Source organism: Lemur catta, chromosome 8 (genome assembly GCF_020740605.2).
Source record: "Lemur catta isolate mLemCat1 chromosome 8, mLemCat1.pri, whole genome shotgun sequence".
Lineage (NCBI taxonomy): Eukaryota > Metazoa > Chordata > Mammalia > Primates > Lemuridae > Lemur > Lemur catta.
The window spans coordinates 15742701-15762057 of NC_059135.1; positions in this window are offsets into that span (position 1 = coordinate 15742701).

Here is a 19357-nt window from a genome sequence, read left to right on the forward strand (position 1 = left end):
CTGGGTAGAATTTAGAACTATAAGTCTATATTTTATTTTCCTTTCCTATTATCTTCTGTTTAGTATAAGCAAAGAAAAAAAAAAACTAGTATTCTATTTATGGTAATCATATGAAGTTTCTTTTTAAAACAAACTAGCTTAAGTTAAAGAAAAAGCCAGTCAATTTAAATAAAATATTATGTGGGCAGTAGTAGACAGGATACTCAGATATAACAAAATAATTGAAGGAGGAAAGCTGTAGTATGAGTGTGTGGAAAAAAATTGTTAAGGTTTCGTGCAAATGACCAAAGTTTGGGAAATGCTGGTTAAGAATAAAATCTCAATACTGGTGAGGACTGTGTCAAAAACCACACAGAGGACTGAGGTAAGCCCCTAGTATGGGGATAAAGATATCAGAAGAAAGTAGAGATACTGAAATAAAATCACTATTAAGCCCACAAGAACAATAGCCTGATGTTTTAAAAGCTATGTTTAGGGTATCTCTGAACACTTGTTATTAATTAAAATATATCGGTTTCCTTTTATCCTAAAAAAAAGGTATTCAGTAAAATCAAGTGAAAAAAGGGGTTAACAGTATTTGATTCCTTGCCTTTCCTGCATTCCATTCAAAGTGGCCCAGACTGAAACATAGAAAAATAAGTGTATTTTGACTGAAAATGGAAAGTTAAAGGTCAGAGATTTATTTTAAACTCACTGGATACTTGGTGGAGTGATGTATAAGACTGTCTGATAGGGAAGACTGTAGCCTGATAGATTCCCCTTCTTTTGCTTTGAAAGCACTGATTTTGATAGTAGGATTTCCTCTTTGCTTATGAAGATATCTCCTTTGCTAGGTTACAGTAAGACCTCAGAGGTCACGTTCACTGCTTTCTCTCCAGGGACAAATCTACAGTCTTGTCCACAGCCAGCACTCATTAAGTATTGAATGAGTAATAAATGAATAAATGAGCAAATGAATTTAAGATCTTCATACAAGACCCAATTCCAAGAGACATAGTAAAAGCAAAGAAAAAAGTACCTATTCTCCCTAAAAATATAACCAAACCACTGAAGTCAACAGATTTTTTTCCCCCACTGTTAACCTTAAAAGTGAAGGTCATAATCAAAGTGATTCAGTCATCCTCTTTATATGCAGTGCATGAGTTTTGTTCATCTCTCTGTGAAGCTGAAAAGATTATAATGAAAATGCCTAAAGAAAGAAGGGAGGGACAATTGTAAATAGTTTTCTCTGACAACTGGTATCAGCATTTTCTCATAGCCTTGCATTTATTCAGACTAAAATGACAAATGTATTACAATGAATAGATGAGATCTTTCTGTCTAGATATGGCATAAAAATAAAACAATACTGTACTGATTTTTCTCTCTGAGTATTGTCCTCCTCATACAATTGCTGAACATTGGCAGAGCTGTTAACACCATTGATAGGCAACAAAGTAAAACTTGGGACAGATCCTACAGCCCCCGGGTTTCTGAATGTCTGGAATTTACAGCGCAGCTTGATGCCACTGTCAGACTCCTCTGGCTTCAATATCCTGCCAGCTACCATAGGGGCTTTTTTTCTCTTCATGAAAGTGCACCTTTTCCTCAAGGTCACACATTTACAGTTTCTTAAAGAGATTCCTACTGGTCATGGGACTCCTTTCCATTTGAGGAGCCTCCTGGGTGCTTTGAAGCCCAATTTCTTGAAAGCTGCCCTGCAGTCCTCCTGAAATGGAGCTAGTGTATACAGAGAAGAATTGAAAGGACCCCAGCATTCCACCATGGCCTCTCTGCTACCTTCCTCACAGAGCCCAACAGTCAGCCCACTTCACATCTGCACTGAAAAGTTTTTACCAGCTTTTGGGGAAAGCATCAACCCTAGTGAAAGTTTTATGCATGCTTAAATACTTCTTAAGCAGGCATAAGAGCAATTAAATCAAGTCTGTATCATTGAACACTCTGGATAAATAGCAAGCTCAAAATATCCTCTGGCCCTTGCCCTCCATTTGAGTTTTTAATATAAGCACAGTAACTTCTTCAATTCTGGAAATGATCGGCAAGGTTCCAAGTAGTCATCTCCCGACTGCTCCACAAACCACTGGCAGGAGGGAGCTTCATTTCCTGATGAATCATCCAAACCGACCCCGAAGGGCCTTCCCGGCCAAATGAGCCAAGGCCAAGTTCTCTCAACACTCTGAGGCTGTAATCAGTTGCACCATGTGAGAGGAAGAGTTGCTCTGGAGATGATTTAAAGACATGTTTCAGTTACCCTTTCCATATTTTTTTCTAGTCTCTTGTCTTATCTCCTTTGACCTGTAATGCAAAGAGACTATAACCTTCAGGATCCATGATGCCTTTTCAAAGAAGCCGAATAGGAGGACTTTGACAGGCATGGCTTGAAGGTGAGCTTATTTAAATACTCATGGAAGACAACCCATAATAAAGCAAGTATTCCAATTAAAGAGGCAGCCTGGTGTCATGAGACAAACATAGACATTGGCATCTAATAGACTTGAATTTTATTCCAAGCTTTTCCATCAAAGCTTAAACAACATAATTTGACTGAATCTCTGATTTCTCATTTGCAAGTGAGAGGAAAGGACAACATTTCAGGAAAAAGAGAGATGATGGACATAAAGTGTCTTGTACATAAAATGCCAACTATGTTCAAGGTGCTTTGTCGGTTTTTTATTTAATACCTGTGAGAAAGGGTATTTTCTTGAAGCGGTAAAGTTTGTCCTACTTGGTGTTGTCTTGTTTGTTTTCAAAATTTACTCTGCTCAATTATTCCTTTAGCATATTTAATTTAATTAATCCCACTAGAATTAAATTTTGTGAAAATAGTATCCTTATTTTCCCAACTGCTGTGTTACAGGCTACGAGAACATTACCTACCACAAACACTATTCTTTCTTCTAGGAGCAGCTCTCCAACTCTGCTTTCCCAGAATGCCTCTGGCTCCCGCTTGAGACCACTTATCTGTTTAAGGCTGTGTCCAGTCTCCCCAAGCAGCAAGGATGCCTCCCCGTGTTTCCTTAGATGTCTCCTAGCTCAGCACACAAAACATAGCAAGTCCATGTTAATATTGACCGTGGTGAATATTCCTTGTGAAAAACTGCCGTGGTTTTGGCAGAAACCTCTTCCAAGTCTTATTTCTGCCTAGGCACATGATTTTTCTCACCTGCCATTAATCACGATCTATATATTTTCATTTTAACCTCTCTGCTTATTTAATGTCATAATTTACGAAATTGCCAATTCAGTCAATAAACACTTCCCCAGAAAACTAAAAGCGACTTTTTAATTTGAATTCTTTTGAAAAAGCAAATAATATGCTACTTTTTATCATCTATTTAGTCTGCTAGAATAACTAGCAGAATTTTCATTTTTCGCAAGTTGTATCAATCACCTATAACACTCCTGAAGAAACAATGGTGCTTCTGAAAACTCAACTGCAATTCTTCTGACTTCATCAGGAGGCCTCTTACTAATCAGAATGGCTGTTTAAAGTTCACATTCTCTCATAATTTATCTTTCTCCTAATGTTGCAGAGTAAATCTGTGATGATCAATCACTTAGAGATGAATCCACATTTTCCCTACTTGACTGAAGATGAGGAAATAGCAATGAGCATGCATCAAATATTGACTATAGAGATAAGAACTGTGTTCTGTGGAAAAAAAAAATACTTTTTCAATGTTATGCTCATGGCATATTTAGGACATCTATTTTATCATCATTTGGCTGCACAAATCCCTTTCTAAAACATGCTCAGAATATCAAGGAGTCATTTTATGTATCTATCACATAAGTATATCTGGATAATCTATTCATGCTCATTTTCTCATGGCTTTTGAGACAGCTTCTCATGTGTAGTAGCCAGCATTTCTTATACCTCTCTTCTCATAGAGATGAATATAAATCCAGAAGAATCTTGTCAGAATCCCTCCCTCTTTTCCTTCCTGTTCTCACCCCTCTCAACTCTAATTCAAGGATAAATACTGACATTCTCAAGGACATGTGGAGAACACACAGTGAGGACATTGCCTTGAATAGAAAACTTTTGGATAGAGCAAAGGGGTAATTGTTCATATCTTACTTAAGAAGGGTTCTCTTTGTTCTCCCACGGCTGCAATAGAGAAAATTTCAGCTGAATTTCATTTCAATATAGGACATGTTCAACTTACAAGAGCCAAATGGGACTAGGACAAGGCAACAAGCAAGAAGGACTCACTAATTTAAGTCTTTGACGTCAGCAGCAGGCAACTGACAAATACTCTCTTGAGTTAAAATATCAAGGTTTATAATGATTATATTCACATAAAAGGCTGTAGAGAACTCCTGCTTCTGGACAAAATGAAATAACAGAGACCAAATTAGCATTCCAGTTTGAAGCAGCCAATATAAAATATATGAAACAATGGGTTTTAAGACATTGAGTATTAGGCAACAAAGGAAGGATAGTGATCCCTAGAAACAGGGAACAAATAAGATGAACTCTCTGATTTCCCCAGCTCACTGCCTTGAGAGAGCTTCCAGGTTGAGCTACAGAGAAGGAGAATGCAGGTGAAGTCCACAGACTCTCTGAGTTGCAGAAACAGAGCTGAGAGTTTTAGGAGACCAAGGTGACCAGAGATCACATGCAGACACTAGGGAGACACTAGAGTGACAGAAGATTCTTCTCCAGTATCCAGAATAGTGCTGATCTGTGCATGCATGTGAGAAAAACACCCAAGGCTGGGAAAAGAACCTCTTGAAAAGATTAAAGGCTACAGTGTCCAGTGCTCACAAAGGGATAGGAACAGAGTCTGATCTAAACAGCCAGACTGGAAATCTCATCATTCACAGAGCATTAAGTAGAGTACCCAGAAATGTCTTACCTTTGTAAATTAAATGTATTACAACAAAAGCATAAAGACCAAGAAGAGAAAAATGAAAGTATACTATTCCAAGATTCTTATACTAAATGTTAAATGGTATAATATCACTCGAAGGTAAACTATGATATGATATATGCTACAAACCCTGAAGAAACAACTAAAATAACAAAACAAGAATAATAATCAATAAACTAATAAGTGAGCAAAGAAGATACACAGAATCATAAAAGTCTCAATAATGCAAAAGAAGGCAGTGAAGGAGGAAAAGGGAACAAAGATGATACAAATGGAAAATGAAAACAAAGACGATAGACTTAACTCTTACTATATTAATAATCACATCAGGAAGACATAACAATTCCAAAAATTTATGCAGCTAATAATGAAGCTTCAAAATGCATGACACAAAAACTGAGAGATCTTAGATGAGAAAGAGACAAATCTACTGGTAGAATGCAATACCATTCTTTCAATAGCAAATACACAGAAATCAGTAAAGACAAGAAGAACTGGACAACACTCTCAGCCAATTTGACCTAACTGACATCTAGAGAACACTCCACCCAACAGCGGCAGACAGATTCTTTCCAAGAGCACGTGGAACCAAGATATGCCATATTCTGGGCCATAAAGCAAGGCTCAATAATGTAAAAGGATTCAAGTCATAAAAAGTATAATCTCTGAACTATGATGAAATTAAACTAGAAATCAATAATGTAAAGATCTCTGGAAAATCCCCAAATATTTAGAAACAAAATAACACACTTCTAATAACCTACAGGTCAAAGAAGAAATCAAAATGGAAGTTAGAAAGTATGTGAAATAAAATGGAATGAAAGCACAATATATCAAAGTTGGTAGGATTACACTAAAGCAATATTGGGGGAAGTAGGAATTCAAAGCACCAAACACCTGTATTAGGAAAAAAAAGGAAAGGTCTCAAATCAATTAAAACTTCAGCTTCCACCATTATACACTAGAAATAAAAAGAGCAAATTAAAACCAAAGCAAGAAGAAGAGTAAATGATAAACATCCAAAAAATAATCAATAAAATAGAAAATGGAAAAACAGTAAAGAAAACCAATGAAACCTAAAGCTGGTGCTTTGAGAAGATAAACAAAATTAGTAAACATCAAGCCAAAATAGTCACATAAATAAATAAATAAATAAATGCCAAGAATAAGACAGGTGACCATCATTAAAGATTCTATAGATATTAAGAGAATATTATAGACAAGGGAATATTATAGACAAATCTATGACAATACATTTGCCACAAAAAAATGGACTAATTTTTTGAAAGACACAAATTACCAAGGCTCACATAAGAAACAGAAAAAATTAGTAGCCCTCTATTTTTAAGATGACCATATAATTAAAAACCTTTCCATGTAGAAAATCTCAGGCCCAGAAGACTTTACTGGTGAATTCTATTAAACCCTTAATGAAGAAATAATACCAATTCTACATAAACTCTTCCTCTCATACAATTATAGAGAAAGCAATGCTTTTCTAACTCATTCTATGAGCAACATTATCCTGATACCAAAACTAGAAAAGATATTTAAAAAGAAAGAAAACTATAGACTTACACCTTTAATGATTATAGATACAAAAATTCTAAGCAAAATTAGGGCAAATTTATACCAATAACATAGTTAAGGATTATAAATGATGGCCAAATGAAATTTATCCCAAGAATGAAAGACTGGTTTAATAGTTTAAAATAAGTCAATGTAATTCACCATATTAACAGACTCTAAACAAAGAATTTTATCATCTCTATAAATGCAGAAAAGATTTTAAAATACAATATTTAGTCCTGATAAAAACTCTCCAAAATTTATAACTAAATTTTTCAATTTGATAAAGCCCATTCCACAAAAAACCTGCAGCTAACATTTGACTTAATGATGAATATTTTCTACCTAAGATTAGGAAATAGAAAAGTTGTCTGCTCTTATCTTTCTATTCAGTATTGTATTGGAGGCTCTAACCAAGACAATCAGTCAAGAAAAAGAGAGTCCTAGCAACTTGGGGGTGGAATTGGTTTACTGTAGTGTGAAAAAAAAATCAGGTACGAAGACCTTTAAAAGTGCTTTAAGATCAAGAGAATAAGAAGAGAAGCTGGAATAAAATATTTGCAAAAGATGTATCTGATAAAGAACTGTCATCCAAAATACACAAAGAACTCTCAAAACTCAACAATAAGAAAACAAACAACCTTATTTTTAAAATGAGCAAAAAAATTAACAGATTCACATGAAAGAAGAATACATCTGGCAAGTAAGCATATGAAAAGATGCTTTATATCATATGTGGTCAGGGAAATACAAATTAAAATGAGATACCATTGCATACCTATTATTAATAGAGTGGCTAAAATCCAAAGCACTGAAAACATCAAATGCTGGCTGACCAGGATGTAGAGCAACAGAAACTGTCATTCATTGCTGGTGGGAATGCAAAACGATACACCCACTTTGGAAGACAGTTTGTCAGTGTTTTAAAACTAAACATTCTTACCATAGATCCACCAATCATGCTCTGTGGTGATTACTCAAAGGAGTTGAAAACGTGTCCACACAAAAACCTGCATATGGATGTTCATAACAGCTTAATTCATAATAGCCAAAACTTGGAAGCAATCAAGATGTCCCTTAGCAGATGAATGGATAAATATACTGTGGTATAGCCAGACAGTGGAATATTATTCAATGCTAAAAATAAATGGTCTATCAAGCTATGAAAGAACATGCAGGAACCTTTAATGCATCTTATTAAGTAAAAGAAGCCAATCTGAAAAGGCTACATACTGTATGATTCCAACTACATGACATTCTTAAAAAGACAAAACAATGGAAACAATAAAAAATTCAGTGATTGCTAGGGTTCAGGGAAGAGGGAAAAAGAAATAGATATTTCCACATCTTTGCAGTTGTAAATTGTGCTGCTATAAACATTCGAGTGCTGATGTCTTTTTTATAGAATGTCTTTTGTTCTTTTGGGTGTAATGGGATTGCTGGATCAAATGGTAGTTCTACTTGTATCTCTTTGAGGTATCTCCATATTGCTTTCCGCAGAGGCTGTACTAGTTTGCAGTCCCACCAGCAGTGTATGAGTGTTCCTATCTCTCTGCATCCATGCCAACATTTATTGTTTGGGGACTTTTTGATAAAGGCCATTCTCACTGGGGATAAGTGGTATCTCATTGTGGTTTTGATTTGCATTTCACTGATGATTAGAGATGTTGAGCATTTTTTCATGTTTGTTGGCCATTATTCTGTCTTCTTTTGAAAAGTTTCTGTTCATGTCCTTTGCCCACTATTTGATAGGGTTGATTGATTTTTTCTTGCTGATTTTCCTGAGTTCTAAATAGATTCTAGGAAACACCCAAGTGCCCATCAATACATGAGTGGATTAATAAAATGTGGTATATGTATACCATGGAGTACTATTCAGCTACAAGTAACAATGGTGATATAGCACCTCTTGTATTATCCTGGATAGGGCTGGAACCCATTCTACTAAGTGAAGTATTCCAAGAATGGAAAAATAAGCACCACATATACTCACCATCAAATTGGTTTTAACTGATCAACACTTAAGTGCACATATAGCAATAACATTCATCGGGTGTCTGTCCCATTCATCACGAGCAGGGAGGAGGGGATGAGTATGCACATACATAATGAGTGCGATGTGCACCTTCTGGGGGATGGACACACTTGAAGCTCTGACTCAGTGGGGGGGCAAGGACAATGTATGCAACCTAAACATTTGTACCCCAATAATATGCTGAAATTAAAAAAAAGAAGAAGAAGGAAAAAAAAAGAAATAGATGGAGCATAGAGGATTTTTAGAACAATAAGACAATTCCATATGAAACTGTAATGGTAGGTAAATATCATTATATATTTGTCAAAACCCATGGAATGTACAACAGTAAGCGAACCCTAATGTAAACTATGGACGTTGGGTGACAATGTAGGTTCATCAGTTGTGACAAAAGTACCATCGTGGTGTGAGATTTTGATAGGGAGGGAGTCTGCATGGTGGGGCAGGGAGTACTTGGGAATTCTCTGTAACTTTTGCTCAATTTTTCTGTGAATCTAAAACTGCTCTAAAAATAAAATATATACATGTATTTTTAAAGTGCTTTGAAAGGAAATTATATTTTCATTGAGAGAATGGGAGATGGCAGGCAGCCAGAATGGGGAATCCTGTCCTCTACTAATCTCTCTCTCCTATGTGAAGGCCCTTAGAGATTTATTTGCTAGAAGACAAGATCAGGGAAATGTACACTCTACGATTATGGGGTTTTATTTGAGCTCTGAACTCAGTGATGAGAACCCGAGCTAGAAAATTCTTTTGCCCACGCTAGAAGCAGGCCCAGGACCAAAGAATAAACTGAGAGGCTTTTTCACTAATATCACCCTGAAACAACTCAGATAATTTCTCATTTCATTAAACCCACCCCACAGCAGCCCTCCTCACTTTGAATGTGCCCTGTTCTTATGTTTATAGACATACAGCAATCGTCAGCTCTAATGCTCTGATAATGATCAGTGTAAACTTATTGATATCACTGGATTTACCAGAAGGTCAAAATAAAACAAGTACATTACAAATACATAATTATACATTCTAGGAGTTATAAATGCAAATTTGAACAGAAGTATGTGCAGGAGAGAGCCCACTAAGTTTTATTTGGAACCTCACCCTTCTCCCTGCCTAGTTCCTGCTATTAACTAATGGTTTTTTTTTTTTCCCCCAAAGGTTTCCCAGCTCTCCCTCCCTCATTTTCTTGTCTTCAAAGTCCTAGATCTGCAGGATTAACAGAAGATGCACCAAGACTCCGTTGTGACCCGTGATTGTCTTGGCTTTGTCTGAACATTACTCACTCCATATTCTACACTGCAGAAACCACACAAAAAGCTATCCATGAGTTTAAAGACATTAAGTAAAGGCAATTATGGGGAGAAATGTAATGTAAGGAAATTTCTTGAACAATTACAACCACAGTGGTTTTATCTACTCCTTGTTACAAATTATTTCTTAACCACATCTCTGATTCTCAGACCAAATGGATTATGGCCAACCCAAGATTCTTAATGTGCAATCCTGGGCCTAAATCACCTGTCTCCCCATGCCTGGACTTGCTTTTGTCATGCTTATTAGCTAGTTCTGGTTAATTTTCCTTCCCTGGTCAGGTATTCAATGCTAACACTAAGGTCCAGACGTCTGGGTGCCCATCAAGCCAGATAATGGCCTCCCTCATGTGCAGCTTCATTCTCTACTTACCAATAGGAGACTAGTTACTCCTACTACTCCTACTAGTGACTAGCCTCTCTCCTGTTCTTAGCTTGGCAGAGCCAACTGCCTTTCTAAAACTTCTAATTCCTTTACTACTCAGCATGATTTTCTCACTTCTGTTGTCTGGTACCTATAACTGGCTTAATATGTACAAATAATGCTGGTTCACACCCAGCAGCTCACCAACCAAGAGATGTTCTGATGTGCCCAGGGACTTTCTGTGCCTTCTTTCAGGTGTTAAAGTGCAATAACCACTTTGGAAAACTATTTTGTTGTGTTGACAAAAGCTAAATATATGCACTTGGGAGGATCTAGCTTCTCAATTCTTAAGTATATACCCATCAAAAATGCTCACAGATGTCCAGCAAAGAAATAAGAGACAATGTTCATATAACACTTTCAACAGTATCCAAAAAAAAAACCTGAGAACAAACCAACTAATTAAATGGTTCTCTACAATGGAATTATTGGATAGGATTATTATATAGTAAAGAGAATGAACAAACTACAATTACACACAATGTGGATGAATCTCATGAACAATATTGAGTGAAAGAAGCCTCCTACAAAAAAGTCTATGTGGTTTCCTTTCATTTATATTAGAGGTAAAAACAGGTGGTCACAAGCTATGATGTTACAAGGTAAGATATTGATAACTCTTCATGAGGAGAATTGGTTAGTGATTGGAAAGGGCCTGGGAGAACTTCCAAAATTCTGGTAAGTTCCATTTCTTGATCTGGATGCTGATTACATGGATGTGTTTATTTTGGGAACATTAATTGAACTGTGTTCCTGTTATTTGTGCCTTTTTCACTATCACTAGTGTCTCATATTTCAACAGATTATTTGAATGAATTTAGTAAAAAACTAAAATAATGAAATGTACTTATAAATTTTTTATTTATGGTTCTATACCAGATATCAAAACACATATAATTCTTATCAAGGAAAGAGGGTTGAGGGTCCCAGGGCAAGGGACATCCTTTGCAAAAATCACTTGTTAATTTGGATTTACAGATGGGGGAACCCTAACATCAAGATCTTAGGGAAAATAAGTAAAAGCTTTTTTACGGTTAAAAATCTATTCAGTGGTAGTTGGATTAGAAACCAGACACCATGACTCAGCCTGGCATTCTTTGACCACACAAGATTCCTCTGGATAAGAAAACAGAGGCTTTTTAATTCAATATAGTATTCTTCCACCAGATACATAGAAATTCAAAATTTTTGCATAATACAAAAGCTCCAGACAGTGAGTGTTCCAGTGCCCCAGGCATCCAGGCGAGTGGTCAATATTGGCTGAAAAGCTCAAGCTTTCTATCCATACACTGCTCCTTGCACATAGAGTGTCTTTCTCGTTCCACATTTACGATACTCAGTACCTATATCCATCACCTGAACATATCCACACATTCAATATGGTCACTCAATACAATTAACATCTGTATACTAGATACCAAGTAACGTTTCCATTGTTTTATTCTAGAAATAGTATTGGATTTGCCCCAAACCATCCAGACTCTCTTATTAAGCTTCCTAATAACCACAAGGTTAATAATTTGCAAGACAGCTACTAGAATCACTGAAAGGATTGGCTTTGCTTTGTATCCCCAGAGTTCATCTATTCAGCGGGTAATTGTCAATCCATACACAGGCTCAGAACGAGACACATTCAAGTTGATGTGGAGCAGATAAAGATGAGAAATCCTCAAATCTGACATCAACACTTAATATACCGTGATGGCCCAACTGACCTCTCTCTAAAGCCCTATTTTCTATTTTTTAGCCATAAGATCTTGAACAAGTTGCTTACTTTCTCTAAGCCTTGATTTTTTCACCTGTAAAATAAGGATAATAACATCTACCCACCTTGTATTTTCGAAAGAATTAAATGAAAAACTGTACATAAGATAATTAACATCATGCCTAGACTATAGTAAGAATTCAGGTTAGTTATTATCACCATGATCATTATTATCCTTCCTCTTATAACCCCAGTGCCTTGGCTAGTGGTTCACTGACAGTCTTAGGGAAGTTCTCCCAGAATCAGACTCTGAGCTAAGGGTTCAAATTCAAGTGACTTAAAGGACTGCTTCTAGGAGAAACCAGCACAGGAGTTGGGAAGCAGGATAAGACAGGGAAAGAAATCAAGAAATAGTGTGACTTCAGGTGAAGTCCAGCCTTAGCCTGATCTCAGAGGGAATTTTGAATTGTAAGGTGTGTCTCAAAGTTTGTACTATCTCAAGGCAAAGAAGCAGGACCTTTTGTCCTCCTGCTCCTGGCTGCCCCTGGTCTGTCATTGGTGGGAGGGGGTGTGCAACTGCCCCTAGAAAGTGGAACTTCTGAGAAACGTTAGGCCCTCCATTGGGGTGAGGCAACTCCAGGAGCCTAAAGGCAATCCTCTGAAGGTTTGAGCAGAAAAGCATGGGCCAAGAAACCAGTAAAGAAGATCTGAGTGGACCTGAGCAGGCTGCCAACAGTGCCTGCTACAACTTCCTGTGACTGAATTCACGAAACCCGTTGCCAAATCTCCATGCTCAGTATCTGCCTATTTGAACCTCTCTACCTATTCCTAGCCCTGCTTGGATTGCTATCCAGATGTACGTTGTAGACCCAGACCTCTCATGCCAGTCCCCGTGAGCATGGCTCCCAGGTTCCCTTCCCAGCTGAACTCCTGGGTCCACCTGAACTTGAAGATCTGCATGACTTTCCCAGCCAAGTTTTATTCCTGCTTCTATCCTGACTGCCAGCAGGAAAACTGGCATCACATTTCTCTTAATTTTGAAGGACAGAACTCTAGAACCCCTTAATTTATTTAATTTTATTGAGTATATATCTTATTTATATGTAATATATACATATATTTTATTTATTAACTATATATATGACTTAGTTTGAGAACATGAGCAATCACAGGAATAAAGGAATTGATAACTAAATATCAGTATTTGTAGATCCAGGGAAATAATTTGTAAACTAAGTAATTACACTAGGATAAAATGTACAATATCAAACTTGGCACATACAAACAATGAAAAACAAATCAAACCTATGTAAAAAAAAAATCAATTCTCCTCCCCATAATTTATGTCAGTATTTTACATATAATAAAATCCTCCCTAAGCAAATAACTGATAAAGCAATAAAGCTGTCAGATTCAATAAACGGACTGTTCGCCTGGACTGTCTGGAAACACTCCCATTCAGAGGCAGATACCCTGTTATATTAAGCTCCATGAAGAAAACATTTATCTATTGCGTGCTAAACCTGACAAGTGCCTAAATCAGCTGCCTAAGAAGACTCTCTGGAAATGCACCTCTACAAAGGCTGATATTTAATTATATCACCCTAAGTGTGAGATATAATTGCACCTATTATGTGATAGGAGTGGAAAAGGGGAGTTGAAATTAACTTCCATTGAACAACAAAGTAATTATCCATTACTGAAGATAAGGTAGGACAGCCCTATTGTATTTTAAGACTGGGTTCATTCATTAAAGTTTCTGCTGCTCTCTCTACATCTGTATGACCTAAAAAGAAGGTCAACCCAGCAGTTAGAATGTTATCCACAAGTGAAACTTCCTGATATCAGAAATATTCACTAGCAAGAGTTTCAAAGATCTCAAACTCAAGATGTTTTCTTTCTTCTTATACCAGCGGTTCCTCCTCCCTCCACCACCCTCCAACCCCATGGTTGCCCAAGCTAGAGTATTTGGAATTAATCTTGGCTACCCTCTCATCCGTTACATCTATTTGCACATCAATTCTTACCAAGTCTATGCTCTAAACTCAGTGAGGAGCTCTCCTCCCCATTCTCTGTTTCCACTGTCTTATATCAGGTTTGGCCATTTCTTGCCAGGCCTGTCGCAATTGCCTCTTGCCCAGTCTGGCCACTGGAGCCTTTGCGTCCCCCAGGCTACTAGCAGAACACTGACCTCAAGATAAATTCCGAAAACATCTGTGTGGTCATGTCACTCTCTTGCTTTAAAGTAAATGGCCTAAGTCCAACAACATAGAGTTCAGAAAAAGAATCCAGTCAAGAAAGAGCATCTAAAGGATTCCACCTACAGAAAGTTGTAAAATAGGTAGTATTTTGGATGCACACTTGGGTATATTACCATCCTGTTGCTGCTGTAACAAATTACCATAAACTTAGTGACTTAAAACAACAGAAATTTATTATCTTACAGTTCTGGGGGTCAGAAGTCTGACATGGAGCTTATGGGGCTAAAATTAGGGGCCAAGAAAACTGTGTTTCTTCCGGAAGTTCTAGGGGAGAACTCTTCCTTGGCCTTTTCCAACTTCTTGAGGCTGCTTGTGTTCCTTCACTGGGGCCCCTTCCAGCAATCATATCACTCCAGCCTCGATTCTGTCTTCCTTCCTGCCTCTCTTTCATTTTTTTTGTTCTTATCTTTTTAATTTTTAAATTTTTTTATTAATACATAATAGATGTACATATTTTCAGGGTATATGTAATATTTTGATACATTTATATAATGTGTAAAGGTCAAACCAGGGTAATTGGGATATCCATCACCTTAAATATCTGTCTTTTCTTTATATTAGAAACACCTGAATTTTTCTCTTCTAGCTATTTTGAAATGTACGATAGATTATTGTTAACTATAGTTATCCTACTGATCTATCAAATAGTAGATCTTATTTCTTTTATCTAGCTGTATATTTGTGCCCATTAATCGGCCTCCCTTTATCTGTCTCTCTCTCTCTCTCTCTCCTCTACCCTTCCTGGCCTCTGGTAACCACCAATCTACTCTTTATCTTCATGAGATCCATTCCTTTAGCTTTCACATATGAGTGAGGATGTACAATATTTGTCTTTCTGTGCTTGGCTTGTTTTACTTAACATAATGGCCTCCAGTTCCATCCATGTTGCTGCAAATGACAGAATTTTATTTTTTTTATGTGGCTGAATAATATTCCATTTTGTATATATACCACATTTTCTTTATCCGTTCATCCATGGATGGGCAGACACTTAGGTTGATTCCACAGTTTGGCTACTGTGAATAGAGCTGCAATAAACATGGGAGTGCAGATACCCCTTCTACATACTGATCTCCTTTATTCTGTTTGTATACCCAGTGGTGGGGTTGCTGGATCATAGGGTAGTTCTATTTTCAGGTTTTCAAGGAACCTCCATACTGTCCTCCATAGTGGCTGTGCTAACTGACATTCCCACCAACATTGTACAAGAGTTACCCTTACTTCACATTCTTGCCAGCATTAATTATTCTCTGTCTTTTTGATAAAATCCATTTTAATTGTGGTGAGATGATATTTCATTGTAGTTTTAATTTGCATTCCCCTGATGATTAGTGATGCTAAGCATTTTTTTATATACCTGTTGTCCATTTGTGTGTCTTCTTTTGAGAAATGTCTATTCAGATCTTTTGCCTATTTTTTAACTGTTTTTTGTTTTTGCTTTGTTTTGTTTTTTTTTGCTATTGAGTTGTTTGAGCTCCTTGTGTATTTGGAATACATACTGAATGTGGAAAAATTAAAAACCTTTCCTACACAATCTGGAACAAAACAAAGATGCCCACTTTCACCACTTTTTATTCAACATAATACTAGAAGTCCTTGCCAGAGCACTTAGGCAAGAGAAAGAAATAAATGGCATCCAAATTGAAAAGGAAGAAGTCGAATTAGCCTTGTTCACAGGCAACATGCCCTCTTTCACTTTTAAGTACCCTTGTGATTACACTGGGCCCGCCTGGATAATCCAGAGTACTCTATCCACTTCAAGATCATTTCCTTAATCATATCTGCAAACTCTCTTATACCAGTGGTCCCGACCTATGGTGAGTTGTATAATTATTTCATTATGTATTACAATGTAATAATAATTGAAATAAAGTGCAAAATGAATGTAATGTGCTTGAATCATCCTGAAACCATCCCCCTGCTCCCCAGTCTGGAAAAATCGTCTTCCTGGTGCCAAAACAGTTGGAGACCACTGTCTTATACCATATAAGGTTCACAGGTTCTGGGAACCAGGACATGAACATTCAGATTTGGGGGGACAACAGGTGGTAAGACCATAAAGAAAAGCAAGACAGTGATGACCATGAAAGTCATTAAAGCCGGGCACGGTGGCTCACACCTGTAGTCCCAGTCACCCAGGAGGCTGAGGTGGAAGGACTGCTTGAGCCTGGGAGCTCGAGGCTGCAGTAATTTATGATTGCACCACTGCATTCCAGCTTGGGCAACAGAGCAAGACCCTGTGTCTAAAAATTTTTTTATTAAAAAAGTCTTTACAGAGTTTACCTTTATTGAGAAGGAAGGAAGTTAGGATTAGAAGGAAGCATGCAGAAGTAAGCTTTTGGGGGCTGGCTAGAAATTTTCTATAACTAGGTAGTAGTTATGTCAATATTCACTCTCAAAGAATGTTTAAACCATACATTTGCATTTTATGCATTTTAATATAGGTATTTATTTCACATTTTAAAAAAAGATTCTTAAAACTTGCCTAAAAGCCTCTATTATATTATTCTGGAAACCTGGTCCTCAGCTTCTCCTGCCAGCCTCATCTCTAAGCACTCCCTGCTGCTCTACCTGGTCCTCCTCCCCTTCCCCTGCCTCCCTCTCTGCCTTCCTTCCAGCCATACTGACCACAGGACGTTCTTTTACCCCTTTCTGTCTTTGCACATGAAATTCTCCCATTCTCCCCGCTTGGTCTGTTTTTACCTTCTTTGCTTGGTGAACATTATTACATCCATTAAAGCCCAGGCAAAATGCCACATTCCATGCCAAGCCCTCTCTGACTCCTGTGTCCCCTTCTCACCCAAAGACATTCAGCTGTCTCATCGTCTGTGTCACCACTGTGTTTTGTCCACAATCTATCACAGCACTGGCCATGTTCAATTGTGAATTGGTATTATGTCTCTATCCTCTCAGCAAATCTCCAAGCAGCTTTAGGGCACCTATTTCTTAGCAAAGTGCATGGCATGCATTCCATACTTAATAAACAAGCTTTTTTTATTTCATTAAAGTATGATTCATTCTACTATGTGAAAGAAAGGGCAGAGGATGGGTTTGGGGCAGATGGAGATTGAGAACGTGGAGAGAAATCGCACTCATACAATTATATTCTAGGTCCACTAAATTGCAATTTTGAAATAGGCTCAAATCCAAAGTGCACAGACACTTCATATACTGTTGATTCTCAGTATTCACAGTAGTTACTTTCTATAAAGTTGTTGCTAATACTGGACTATTATAGCTCCTAGGGGAAATATAGGGTTAAGTACCTTCAAGCCTCTGGTGACAACTTTTTCATCAATACATAATGTTGTTTTCGGTGTGTTTCTGTTTAGCAATACCTTATTTAATATATTGTTGATTCATTAACCTTGAACCCATAGCCAACAGCAGTAGACTTCATGCCTGAACGAAGCTTAGCTAACACACATATTTTCTTCATAAGGTACATCACAGTCTTCTTGTGCTTAGTAACACTTAGCAGCACTTCAGAACTATGCTTGGGGGCTATTTCAAATAGCAAAATCACCAACACAAAGCACAAAAATGAGAAAAACATGGCACTAAATATACCCCAGAAAGGGCACATGTTTACAGTATGAGATCTAAGAAAAGAAGGCAGAGCATGTGCATGTTGTCGTCACCTTTTTCTATCTCAGTAGGGAATATGGCATCTCAAGACTGAAGCCTTTTGCAACTCTGTGTATGCACATGTCCACAAATGACTACTAGAGCACTGCTGAGTACCACTTTGGGGGTTAGACAAAAATTTTAGCAAGTATGTACATTTGCAAATATGGAAATCTACGAATAATGAGGATCAGCTGTACATTATTCTAATTTCACTCACATCCCCACTTTTCCAAGAGTGGAAACAAGGCAAAGAAGATTATGACTTGCCTAAGGTCACACAGCTAATACTTGTGAGACACAGAATTTAAACCTCTGAAGCTCTGCCTGGAGCTAAAGCTTTTGTTCTGCTTCCTATAGGCTAGCCATAGACACATAGCAAAGTGGCTATTGGAGAGTGAGTTTTTAGGGCCTGAGTATAGGTTTGGGAACTGTGTTTTTTATGGTTTCATTTATTCAAGTTGTTCTCTGGCCTCAGAGCACACTGAGCTTTTATTGTCTCTTAAAAGAATTAGACAAGAACATCATACTTACTGTTACCTTTCTTCGCAGATTTTTAGTTTGCTTTCATGTCACTAACAGATTATTTAAAGGAATTACTCTTTCTTTCTCATGGTAAAATGTTCCCAAAAAGGTAAATGTAATTTAAAAATATTCATAAATCTGACACCTGAGAGTTTTTTAATCATTCTTGATTATTAACTAATAGAAATTCAGTAAAAATTTACCGTCTTCTTTCAGTGTAGTCTACTGACTTGACTGGCCTTGGATCTTTAAAAACTACAGCATATATGCTTTCTTTGAGTTCAACTTACACTTCTGGGATATAGAAACCTCTGGAAAGAGAGAAAGCTTATGCTCAGAAACTGTTCTGTGTGCACTGACAACCCATGGAACATACGAGGTTTCAGGTTCTTCTACATGTACATCTCCAGCTCTGCTCCTCTTTCCATTTAACCAAAGATCAATAAGAATTAGGCTATTTCATTATTGATTTATGATGGAAAAGATGTTTTTCATAACATATACTCCATTATAAATTTTCTTCATAAGCAAAATGTTCTTAGATACTTATTTTAGGAAATGTAACAGTCTTAAGCCAAGATGAGCATAGATCACAACTTCGGTCTAAGTAATTATTTGACCAGAGATGCCTGATTTGGATTCAATTTCTAATAAATATTGTGCTGTCAATCTCTCTTTACTAATGTTCTCTTTAATGTTATTATAATTATGATATTCATACAATCAAGTTCTAGAATTACACTAATGGCAACCAAAGAATTATGTAATGACTAATAGGAACAAGGTTGTTTCAAGATGCTGAAATAAAATTGAATGTTGGTCATCAATCCATCCTCAGATCCCTCTCATCTTAAATCTTAGTTCCTTCTTTCACTTCTTAAGGAATGGAAATGAAAAGGGAAGTAAATATTTAACAGCTAGTTAGAGAAGTGTTGTGCTTAAATCCTTCACATTTTTAAACCACATTTTTCCTCCTATTACTCTTAAATCATATCGATCATGAGCCAGTCTTCACCTTAGG